This window comes from Cyprinus carpio, chromosome B8, assembly GCF_018340385.1.
Source record: "Cyprinus carpio isolate SPL01 chromosome B8, ASM1834038v1, whole genome shotgun sequence".
NCBI lineage: Eukaryota > Metazoa > Chordata > Actinopteri > Cypriniformes > Cyprinidae > Cyprinus > Cyprinus carpio.
Genome location: NC_056604.1, coordinates 18935285 through 18946459, shown reverse-complemented (window position 1 = coordinate 18946459; position 11175 = coordinate 18935285). Strand labels below are relative to the sequence as shown.

The 11175-nt window shown below is 34.2% G+C and overlaps 1 long non-coding RNA gene and 1 pseudogene across 1 annotated transcript; one reads left to right on the top strand and one right to left on the bottom strand.

Annotated features, from left to right (window-relative positions):
• Window positions 1-3369: 3369 nt before the first annotated feature.
• Window positions 3370-6913, bottom strand: LOC122138154 (annotated as a pseudogene).
• Window positions 6914-8819: 1906 nt separating this feature from the next.
• LOC122138139 lies at window positions 8820-9567 on the top strand. The gene is made up of 3 exons (XR_006155344.1): window positions 8820-8853; window positions 8970-9071; window positions 9235-9567. It is a non-coding gene; the product is annotated as an uncharacterized LOC122138139 (long non-coding RNA).
• The last annotated feature ends 1608 nt before the right edge of the window (window positions 9568-11175 follow it).

Genomic DNA, 11175 nt, shown 5'->3' with positions numbered 1-11175 from the left:
ATGCAATACTAGCGATTAAAGTGATCCTAAACCTTTGACCGCTGTTTTTTCTGAAATCCCGTATTTTAAATGGTGATACACGGCGTTTTTGTGCAGGTTTGGAATCGAACGAGTTTGAATAGTACTAACCTCGAAATACCAAGGAAGTAAAAAACGGGGATGATGTTTCCCTTTGGTCGTCTTTTGACATCGTTTTTCTTTGTTCCTGTTCTTTGCGTTGTAAGTTCTCGCCCTACAGAAAACACCACAGTGTCGCTTATCTTCGTTTTCATTTCGGGCTGTGGTGATTTCCCTCATGAATAGATATCTTACCTCTGAAAACTTTATTTGCCTGTAGCCCGCGATTGTGTAACTTTTCATAACGCCATTTTCACATTGCCTCACAAAAAAGGTTAAATGTTAGCACACCTCTTCTTTTCCGCCTGCTCTCGGACAGGGGAAATAAACCGCGCGAGCTCTGCATGACGTTACACGGAGGAAAACGGCCTTTAGCCACTTCTGTCACACGGTCCTTTTATTCTTCTTTCCCTCAAATTGTTAGTTATTTTTCCCAATATTTGTTTGCTTACACAATTAATGCAGTTTAAGTCTGCGTGTTTAGTAATACAACATGCGTAAAGCGAGCATATGAAATGTGCTTTAGCCTATTTAAGATATAACGTAGTTATTTGAGTTCAAAAAAACAGCAAGTTGGTTAACTATTTTTAATGATAATGTCTTAAATTCACACATATTTGTTTGCTACATATCACTACAGTGTAATCTGACTACTTATTACAGAAAAGTGCAGTTTTGATCTCCATATCCTACGGGTCGTTTACACTAACAGAAACATTTTTTAATGTTTATGTATGAGTTTAGTTCAATAATCAAATGTAGGCCACCTACCATCAGATTTATTTTCCATTTTAAGTATTATATGAAAGGGTGGTTTATTTACAAGACTCCAAGAATTATCTGAGTTTAAACATCAACATACTGGTTTTTAAGATTTTCAACATTTAATAGTTTATTTAAATATTTATTTAATATATATTATATCTATTATATATATTATTAATATATATATATCTAATATCTATATTAATAATATGTATATTTTTTTTTTTTTTTTTTTTTTTACAAAGATTTTTGAAGTACGGTTAATTTTATAATTTCATAGTTACGTCCTTCTAATTTTTGTTGATGGCTATGCCATAGGTTGTGTCTCGCCCGTCTCTGAATGACTGTGAGCCAGCTTTGTTTGAGTGTCGCACAAACGTGGTTTTCATCAAAGCCTTGCCACAATCTCATGCTTTTCAGTGTTCCGCAGTGTCAAGGACTGGCAATGAGGTAATAGGGCTATAGGTTGATACCTTGTATTATTCACCCCCGCGCGATGGCCACAACTTGGAACTTCAAAGAAACACAGACATGGTGGCTTAACAACCAGCAGTGATTATGATGGGCCCGTCAGTATTTCCAGTGCTGGGAAAAACTTCCACGTTAGTAACTCAAGAGATGATTCTGTGCATGGTAGTGACAACATCTGATTTACTTATTTACCTCATAATTCACCCGTACATTGAAGTACAACATGAAAAACTTGTCAATTAAACACTTACAGTAAATACTACCACTTGGATAACATTGCATATTTAGCTTGTTTTGCTGCGTTGGGGCCAATACTCGAAAGACCTTTACCCTTAGCTGGCTCTAATATTGCATATCAAAATACAGGATACTCCAAACGCTGCAGATTGCATTGGGTTTAAGTGGTGGAGAGGGAGTCACACGTCTAGTGAACCTATAATAATAGCTGTTCCCAACACGTGTGAAGTTAGTGTACTGAGTCGTTTTCATACCTGGCACTTTTATTTATATTCATAAAAAATGATCATACTTCTTGTAATTTTACAATCTCATCCAAAAACATACACTGGCTTGTGTTCTGTTAAAAGCATCCCAGGTATTTGGTTTTCAGCCATCGTTTTTTTGTACGTTTTAGGACAAATAACAATTGTAACTGTACAATGTACCTCTCATAAACTGGACCATTTACAAGTATTTGATTGCCTCATCTCATACTCAGCAAACCCAGACGTTACAAAAGCAAGTGTACGGCTAGTGGCGGAAATAAAACAACATCATTCTGAGATGCCTCATTTTATAATTAAAATGACTTGTTAGTGTAAGATTCTTCCGGTAGTGCAGATTCTATGGCCATGCTTGGAGCAAAATCAGAACTCACTTATTACATCTTTCCCTTTGAAAATATTGCACTGACTTATACACCCAAGATGGTTTCAAAGCTTCAATGGAGCCCCACCACAGGTGAAACCACGCTTATGGGGTTTGTAGAATCATTTGTCCCTCCTGCATTCACTGGCACCACTGATTTTCAACCAATTTAATGGTGTAGTCTTCCCGTCGAAACTGGTTGTTCTCCATCGAGCAGAATTGGCATCCTGTTTTTTTGATTGATAGAGAAAAAATAAATAAATTGTTACTAAAGTGAGAGAAACAATGAAATAAAATCAATGTTAATAACAGGATATTCTAATTAGATATATAACGTTCTCTCTGCTTAGTTAAATGAATAGTTTCACCGAAAAATGAGAGATTGCTCAAGTTTAGTAAATTTTTTCCTTTGCCATGTTTGTGGTTCCCAACTCCGTTTCTCCTCTTGTTGGAAATACAATCTAGACAATGAGAAATGTCTGGTATATTCTACTATACGGAATTAATATAGTTTTCAAGTCTCAACAAAAGTTTTAAAAAGCTCCCTAAAAGTGGGGTTACATCTCCTTGGAGGTTATGTCATGAAGCCACAGAACCGTCTTTGTGGGTATTGCACAGACCTGAAACTTAAGGAGGTTCACTGATTGTACTTCTCCTCCGAGCCTAATTTTAACCACTGCATTGGACCATCCATCAGTCAATGACTTTAATAAAAACCAGATCAGGTCCAAGCTTATCTGTTATCAATCTATTTACACTTATTTTTGTGAGTAGAATCAATTAATTCATTTATAAAAGATTCAACTTAAGGAAAACTGTGTTGTTCACAAAACCTGAGCATTGCCACAGACTTTCAGTGATTATGAGTTAAATTTCAGTCCTGTTGTCTCATATAACGCGCTATCATATAATTTCAGAACACTTGAAATATAGCGCAATGATTCCTAAGAACTACTTTTTAGAATACTTTTTTAATGGGGTTTTTGTTTTTTGGCTAGGTCCTCACTTTCATTAATACTGAAACCATTGGGCTAGGATTTTCTCCAAAAGTTCATATGGGTTTGGCAAGACTGAGACTAATGAGTGAATAATGACTACATTTTCCTTTTTACTTGAACTATTCTTTAAACAAACCACATTATAATATATTCAAGACAGCTTTGTGATGCAATGAGTACCGTGGTGAAGTGGTACAACAGAGAAGATCATTATGATCACAAGGCCAATGACTAAGGAAGCAATTCCCATGTGAAGAGCCTTTCTCCCCAACCGTTGAGCTCCTTCATAGTCTTCTGCATCATAACTGCTTTGAGACTGAATGAGAGAGAAATCCTAACCGTGACTAGACACAATTTCACAAAATAATAATTTGAGGATGAAAAAAATAAAAGACATTAATTTAAATGAAGCAATACAGAAATTATGCTTATTGTAAAAATACATTTGTAGCATATTTGGATAGCAGCATCAGTGACGGGTCTCCCAAGTAAAAACTAGACCTCAGTAGGTGGCCCATAAAGCAGACTGCAATGAGGGGCATAGTGAAGATGCCAGTTGTTTATCATTCCGGCTCTCTTAATAAGATCAGACAGCAAACTGAGACTTGGACATACAGCCCACTTGCAATAAATCACATTTACAGGGATGACAAAGATCATCTGATTTTCACTAAGCTGATTTGGATATTAAAACCAGAATTTTCAAGTTTTGATAACAATTGAGACAAAGCAGGTGGTCTAAACTCTTTATTAGTGGTAACATCACTACATGTTAGATGGATGCCTAAAACATTGAAGAAGAAAAAAGATTTAAATATATCAAGTTTTAATATTTTATGCACTTTAAGTAAATGTGACAGTAAATCTCAAGTAGATCTTGTTTTAAGAATATTTAAATATTTTTTAATACTACTGATTATAAAAAAGTTTTTTTTTTTTTTTCATGAATGAGCATGAAGTTTAGTGAGAAACAACATTATTTTAAAGGATCAAATCACTGCTCTTGTAAAGATAAACATAATGTTGTTAACCACTTTTGACAATGATACTGTATGTATAAAATTCCCAGTGTGTGTGTCAGAGGGCATTTAAGCTGGGTTGCGTGGATTTGTGATGCTCATCTAGTTTCTCCACAGGGTGTGTTGTGGCGTCTGCAGCTGCTGTAGTCAGTGAGCCCTAAAGTTTTAATGTGTAGCAGTCAACTTGACACTGGAGGTGTTGCTCTCGGCAGCAAGCCCCCTGCACTTTAACCCATTCAAGAGCCCACCGTCTCTAGTCTGGTGGTGGCAATTTGCAAGCACAGATTTGATTGCTGAATTCCAGGTGAAAGGTATGACAGGAATGGGCCAGCTGGCGAAAATGATTCATTTTTATGATGCAGATGAATCACATTTATTGCCACGAATCACTGTACCTTACAAAAATATACAAATGAACATATGCTACATTTATACCCATTTAGTCTTGATCCACACCCACTGATTCATTATACATCACTGATGTACTATTCTTTATTCCTATGGTGCAGTGCTTAAACCTGAAAAGCAGAAATTATTACTTAAAAATATGTAGGTTGTTATTAGAATTTTTATATAATATATATATATATATATATATATATATATAGATATATATATATTATATATATATTATATATATTATATATATATATAATATATAAAGGCGTTAATCTAATGGTTGTTGTTTTTGTCCAGTTCACACCCACAGTAGCAATTATTATTGATTTAAAAATCTTTAAATAATATTATTTAAAAAACCTATAATTTAAATGTTTTAATGTGTGTACACAGTTATAAGCATTTAAAATTATAAAATTAATATGATATAAAATTATTTATTTAGAAATACCTTTGATTTACTTTTCATTTATTAATTATTTTATATATATTTTAAACAAACTATTTAAATATTATATATACACTATTTACATAATTTTCTAACACTGATGTTCTATATATAAGTATTTTTAAATGCTTTTTTATTTATCATTTATAATTATTTACACACAATTATTCAAGTGTATTATATATTAATATTAATTATAAATTAATAATATTAGTGACTTCAGTAATACACAGGCCTCAGGTATTTGCCTTGTAATGCTCATGTCTGATTAGGCGAGCGTTACAGCCTCAACATTCACAGTTTATAACATGATGTATCTAATATTAATGTTGAGTCATATTGATTGGGTCATGGTCTTAAGATACTATAAGACAAAAAAGAATGAGAAACAATGCTTTTTAATATAAATTAAATTCATAGCCAAAAGTAATTTTCTTTTTAACTGACATTAAAAAGAAAGTGAATTACATGTTAGTGGCCAGAGTGTAAGTCTGTGTCTTCGTTCTGAGGTCAAGGTGTGAAAAGTCAGGTAGAAAACCACTGAAAAAAACCTTCCTGTTAATCTACAGTATAGAGAACAACAGCCTGAGAAATCATCATCACAGTATCCAACTTTCACATCTGCAGGCTGCCGTGTGAATGTTCGAGCAGGGGAAAGGGTGTGTGTGTGAGAGTGTATGCAGTCTTGCTTGCAAGCGTGGGAGTGCTACAAAACTGAATTGCACAGATACTTTGAGGCCTGTCTATTTATAACACTTATATGTTTTATATGAACCTTAAGAAATTAGGTTTAGTCAGAGTTCAACGCTGCATGTATAACACTCTGCCAGGTGCAAAACTACAAACAACACAAAAAAACACTCGCAGAAAAAGACCAGATAAGACTAAAGATAAAACTGTACATTAGGATCTGTATCCTCAGAGAAGAATGTGATTTAAAAAAGGATAGTTCACACAAAATGAGTTTACTATCATGTCATTGCAAACCTGTACTATGCGACTTTCTTTCTTCTTTGAAACACAAAAGAAGATATTTTGAAGAATGCATCATTGACTTCCATTGTGTGGACAGCAAAATTCTCAAAATATCTTTTTATTGTTCCACAAATTACAGTATGACAGAATTTTTCATTTTTGAGTGAACTGTTCTTTTAAAAAAGCAGCATACGAACATGCAACTGTCCAGGTACATACACTCCATAATATGAAAAAAAAAAAAAACAAACATAGTCTTTTCTACTCACCATTAGAGAAAAAACCAAACGCCACAATGTTTATAGGCCATTGCCGGACCCAAAAAGCAAGTGAAAATAGTCAAAAAAATGTAATTTTTCAGTGGTGGTGCCCCCTGCGCCTCAGCACTCCTTTCAAAACTGTGTTCCGAGCTGCCATCAATGGAGCGGTTTGTCTTTCGTCTGACGGTTGAAGACCAGGACTCATGATGCAGGAGTAACAAGCGGAGTGAGTTAGGAAGAATCAGGAGATGGTGAGAACATTTACAAGAGCCGTGCGGAGAAGATCAGGAAACTGAATGGAAGACCGGAGGAGAGAAACAAGAAAACAAGGCAAGAGCTCATGTAAAAAAACACGAGATGAGGACGTTTAGTTGAGTCATGGAACACGGGGATGTCAGATGATTGGGTAAGTGTGAAAGGCGATGATGAGGACGTTGAGTGAGTCAGAGATGGCTTATGACCCTAATTACCACCCGGGCTGAACGCTATCCCACTTCAGAGAGGGAGAGAGAGAGAATGTGTGCAGGACGCTGAAGCAATGTAAGATGTAAGAGGAGAGGCAAGCGAAAAAAAAAAGTCTGTCTACTTGCCCATATTGCCATTATCTGTCAAATGGAGAAGGAAGTGTTAAAGTTACAACTGATACAGCCAAATGGATAATGGCCCCAAAATAACATTACAAGGCTCCCAAGAAATGCACACTGGCAATTTTCCCACGGTTTTTGCATAGTACTCTAAGTGAGGAGGCGCGCAAACAGCACAGCATGGTGTACAAAACCTGTATCACACTTTACTGTTATACAATAGTGCACTGGATGATAAAGTATGGATATTAAGTAACACTTTATTTTACAATGTTCTTATTACACATATCTCTCGTATGTTCTATAGTAAAAAACAGTAAATGATACATCATTTACATGTCACTATAATTTTCTAGTAAGAAACATATTGTTAATTAATATTCAATCACTGTAACAAGGACACCTTAAAATAAAGTGTAATCACATGTTCTATGTATGTTCATATATTATTAAAAAAAAAGTTTTAAAATGATTTCAAGGTTAAAATATATTTTATTCTTTTTTCTTTTCAAGAATGTCATTCTTTTAGGTTTGTTGATTTTTTGTTCATTATGAGCTGTTTCATCATTTTTTGGCTTGTTGCACCTCAAAAAATCTCAAAATACATTTTAATTTAGAAACTAAAAGCATGTTCATCAAAGAAAGAATCCATTGTTTGTATGCATTGCATTTTAATGTATTTTTTATTTTTCTACATTTGACAAAAAAAAAAAAAAAAAAAAAAATCATTGAGTTCACTGACTCGACTGTTGTTAAAAAGTGAAAATGCTACAATGTGAGCCAAGTGGCTTGTCTGGGGGTGTCACCATAGCGTGTGAGTTTATGCAGATAAGGTGATGCTTGTGTTTCAAACGGCAGGATACACCACACAGGAAAAAATGAAATACAGCTGCCTCTGCTAACGTGAAACCCGCTGTCTCTGCAGGTTAAATAAAAATGATGCACTCCAGTCTCTCCTGCTCTCTTCGTAAACCATCTGGTGCTCAGGTATTATCATCCCTTTTCCTCCTCAGTAGCACAATTTAACATAAAGATGCTGTTAGATTTCTAACAATTAAATGAATGAATTACTTTACTTTTTTGCTACTTTCTCACAGGTCTCGTCTCTGGAGATGCATCTTGGGACATATCTGTGTGGCAAATACCTGAGATAACAACAAAAGAAGGCACCAATGTCACCATCACCTGTCATATTAAAGCTGATTCACGTATGGTTGGAATCATGGTTAAGTGGTTGCGAGATAATCATACTATAGTGACTGAAACGATTGGTAAGGCTGACTATCCATCGCCTGTAAATGGAGTTGTGTTTATCAACACAATGCTGCAACTGGAGTCAATACATCTAAATCATAGTGGCATGTATTACTGTACAGCACATATGAATTTACCTGAACTTGGAACTGTTGAATCTGGAAATGGGACGCACGTGTATGTGGGTGAGCTTTATTTTTTACACGTTTCATAATTTTGATTCTATTCTGTTTAAGGACTGAGAATACAATACACTTTTGTTATGCGTCAATGCACTAAACACTTTTTGGTACTTAAAAAGTCTAATAAACGATCCAAATTATAAACATTTATACTTCTCACTCTTATAATTTTTAGTGCCTAATTCAACAACACCAGCTCCCACACCTGTAATTTTGACATTTACACCAAACCCCTTTAATATGGACACAGTGATGTGGACAGTGCTTTTAGGCTTGGGTTTTGTTTTGCTGATCATCTGCATTGCCTGCGTTATTCACATACATTCTAAAGGTAAGAAAAATTGTGAAATTGCTTTTAAACTTGAATGCTTATGGGTTTCTCACAATGTGCTTGAGATTTGAAAGACACCATTAATTTTAAAATAAACTAAATTCAATTGACTGTGTAAAACATTAACAAGTTGTTATTTTTTTAGCGCCCAACAGAATAGAAACTAGAGCAAAAGAGGCCCTGGTGAGTGAAAGTTTCATTTATTTACATTTTTCTATTTGATTGTGAATATTGACAGAGCTGATGGTCTTTCAGAAAAACAATATAATAGTTTTTGAATAAGTCATTATTTCTCTCAGGTTAATGCTACCCGTGGATCACACTGCCTAGACACTTGTGAAACAACTGTTGTTTATGCAGCATTAAACATTCCTCGAGAGAGTGTGAAATCAAGAAATGAGGTAAATAGTGCCAATCAAGAGCATTGTAGTATTCAAATCATGCTTAGTTATTTGTTATTAACAATTTAGAAAGCAAATGGACAGTTTTGCTGTTTTTGCATTTGCACTTTATATGTAACCACATGCAATTATTTTGTCATTATATCATGACTTATTTTTTTAGAACTGTCCAGCTCCGACACTTACTTCAGTGACCTGCACCGAGGAATCAGTGACATACTCTGAGGTCCACATAAAGAAAAGACCAAAGGATGAAGGTTAAGCATTATTTGCCTGGATTTTATTCACACTGTAATCTCTTTCACCTTGCATATGAGGCAGGGTGTAATTGCCAGTCTTTTAATTGCACTTCAAGCTTCTGGTCCTTTTTGGCCCAATTTTGTGAGGTTATTGCTGTAAATATTTTTATATAGTTTCCAAATTTCTGTTTCTCATCATGTAATACTCTTGAAGACTGAATTGTTAAATGTAGTCGGCTCACATTTGAGTCTATATTAAGCTGTATTGTGCTCAAAGTGCATGTATATTTAAAATTAAATTATAAAAACACATTCATTCCTTTCAAGAGATTCAAATATATTTCTTGTGTCTTCTGAGTGATTAAGCTTAAGTTGTGATGCATTGGTTAAAAGGTGATTGTTAAACTGATATGCAACCTCATAGAATTGCAAAATGATGTTTTGTGAGTTTATTAGCCAGTGCTTTTATTTTTAAGACTGTAAGTGCACTGAATAGATTCTGTTAAAGTATGGAAATGACTTCATATAGGAATTAGACTGCGTTTGTTTAAGATTATATTTAATGCGTTGGGTACAGCCCAGTGCAAAGTTTAATTCTAACATTTTTTTTTTTTCATATCAAAAATGTCTTAAAATATTAACATCACATTTCAAGTCAAAAATATTATTTAACATCACTGAATCAACCGACAATAATTTATACCAACAAAACTATATTTTATGAGTTTAAATAACTCTTTAAGGTACATAGTTGCAGGTTACTACTACTTTTTACAGTGTCAGTAGCAATTTTTGTAGCAATAAGCGTCATACCAGAAGCTGAATTTTTTTTTTTACTGAACAGAGATGTTTACCAAAAAAGACTGATGCGTGTTGCCACCTACGCAACCCCATTTAGCGATGTAACGGTAAAAGCCCTAGTCATATAACGTGCTTCAACAACAAGATAATGCTGTTTCATCCTGAGCAAAATCTTTAGTTTCAATATATTTTTACAAATGTCCCGTGAATACAGATTTCTGTGTGGGAGTGTTCAGTGTGCGCTTTCAGAAGATAGAATCAGTTACAGACTGTAGGCGATCTGACATGCTCTAAGCCACAGGTGAATAACAAAGAACTAACAAAATTAACAGACAACGTATGGAGTAAAGTGATTCATGCAGTGTCATGAAGATTTAAATCATGTGGGAGTTTTGAAATTTGAAATAATTTAATTTTCTGTTTTCAAATTTACTTGTATTTTCTTTTATTTAAGCTTCAAACAAGAAACATTAAAACTTTCAATTAATAACAGCCATCCTGTTTACTTCATAAACGTGTTAAATTAGTGTTGCTACTTTTTGTTTCTCCACCAGTACCAAAGTCTTCAGTTAATTGAAGCATATTTATATTCCAATTATTACAACACTTTAAACCTCTTAAAGAGGTTTAAAGGAATTGTGTTATGGATATAAACTTTGGTAAAAGCAATAAAACAGCATGGAAAAAGGGGATACACTTCACATTTTAAAAACATCTTACTGAAGATAATACATTAGATCATGACAGCACCCAGACATGCTTTCACTCTCAAACACACACACACACACACACACACACACACACACACACACACACACACACACACACACACACACACACACACACACAACAGTAGCATCATTCACATTGCCTTCTGTCAAAAAAAAAAAAAAAAAAAAAAAAACTGAACAAAATAAAACAAAAAGTTCAAGTTCATCAAATCATGGGGAAAAAAAAACTAAACATTTTTGGACACAGATTATCATGTTTTTGCGTTCTTGAGTGTAAAAAAACTCTCTTAATCACACAGATCTCACCAGATCAAAAAGATTGTAGTATGTACA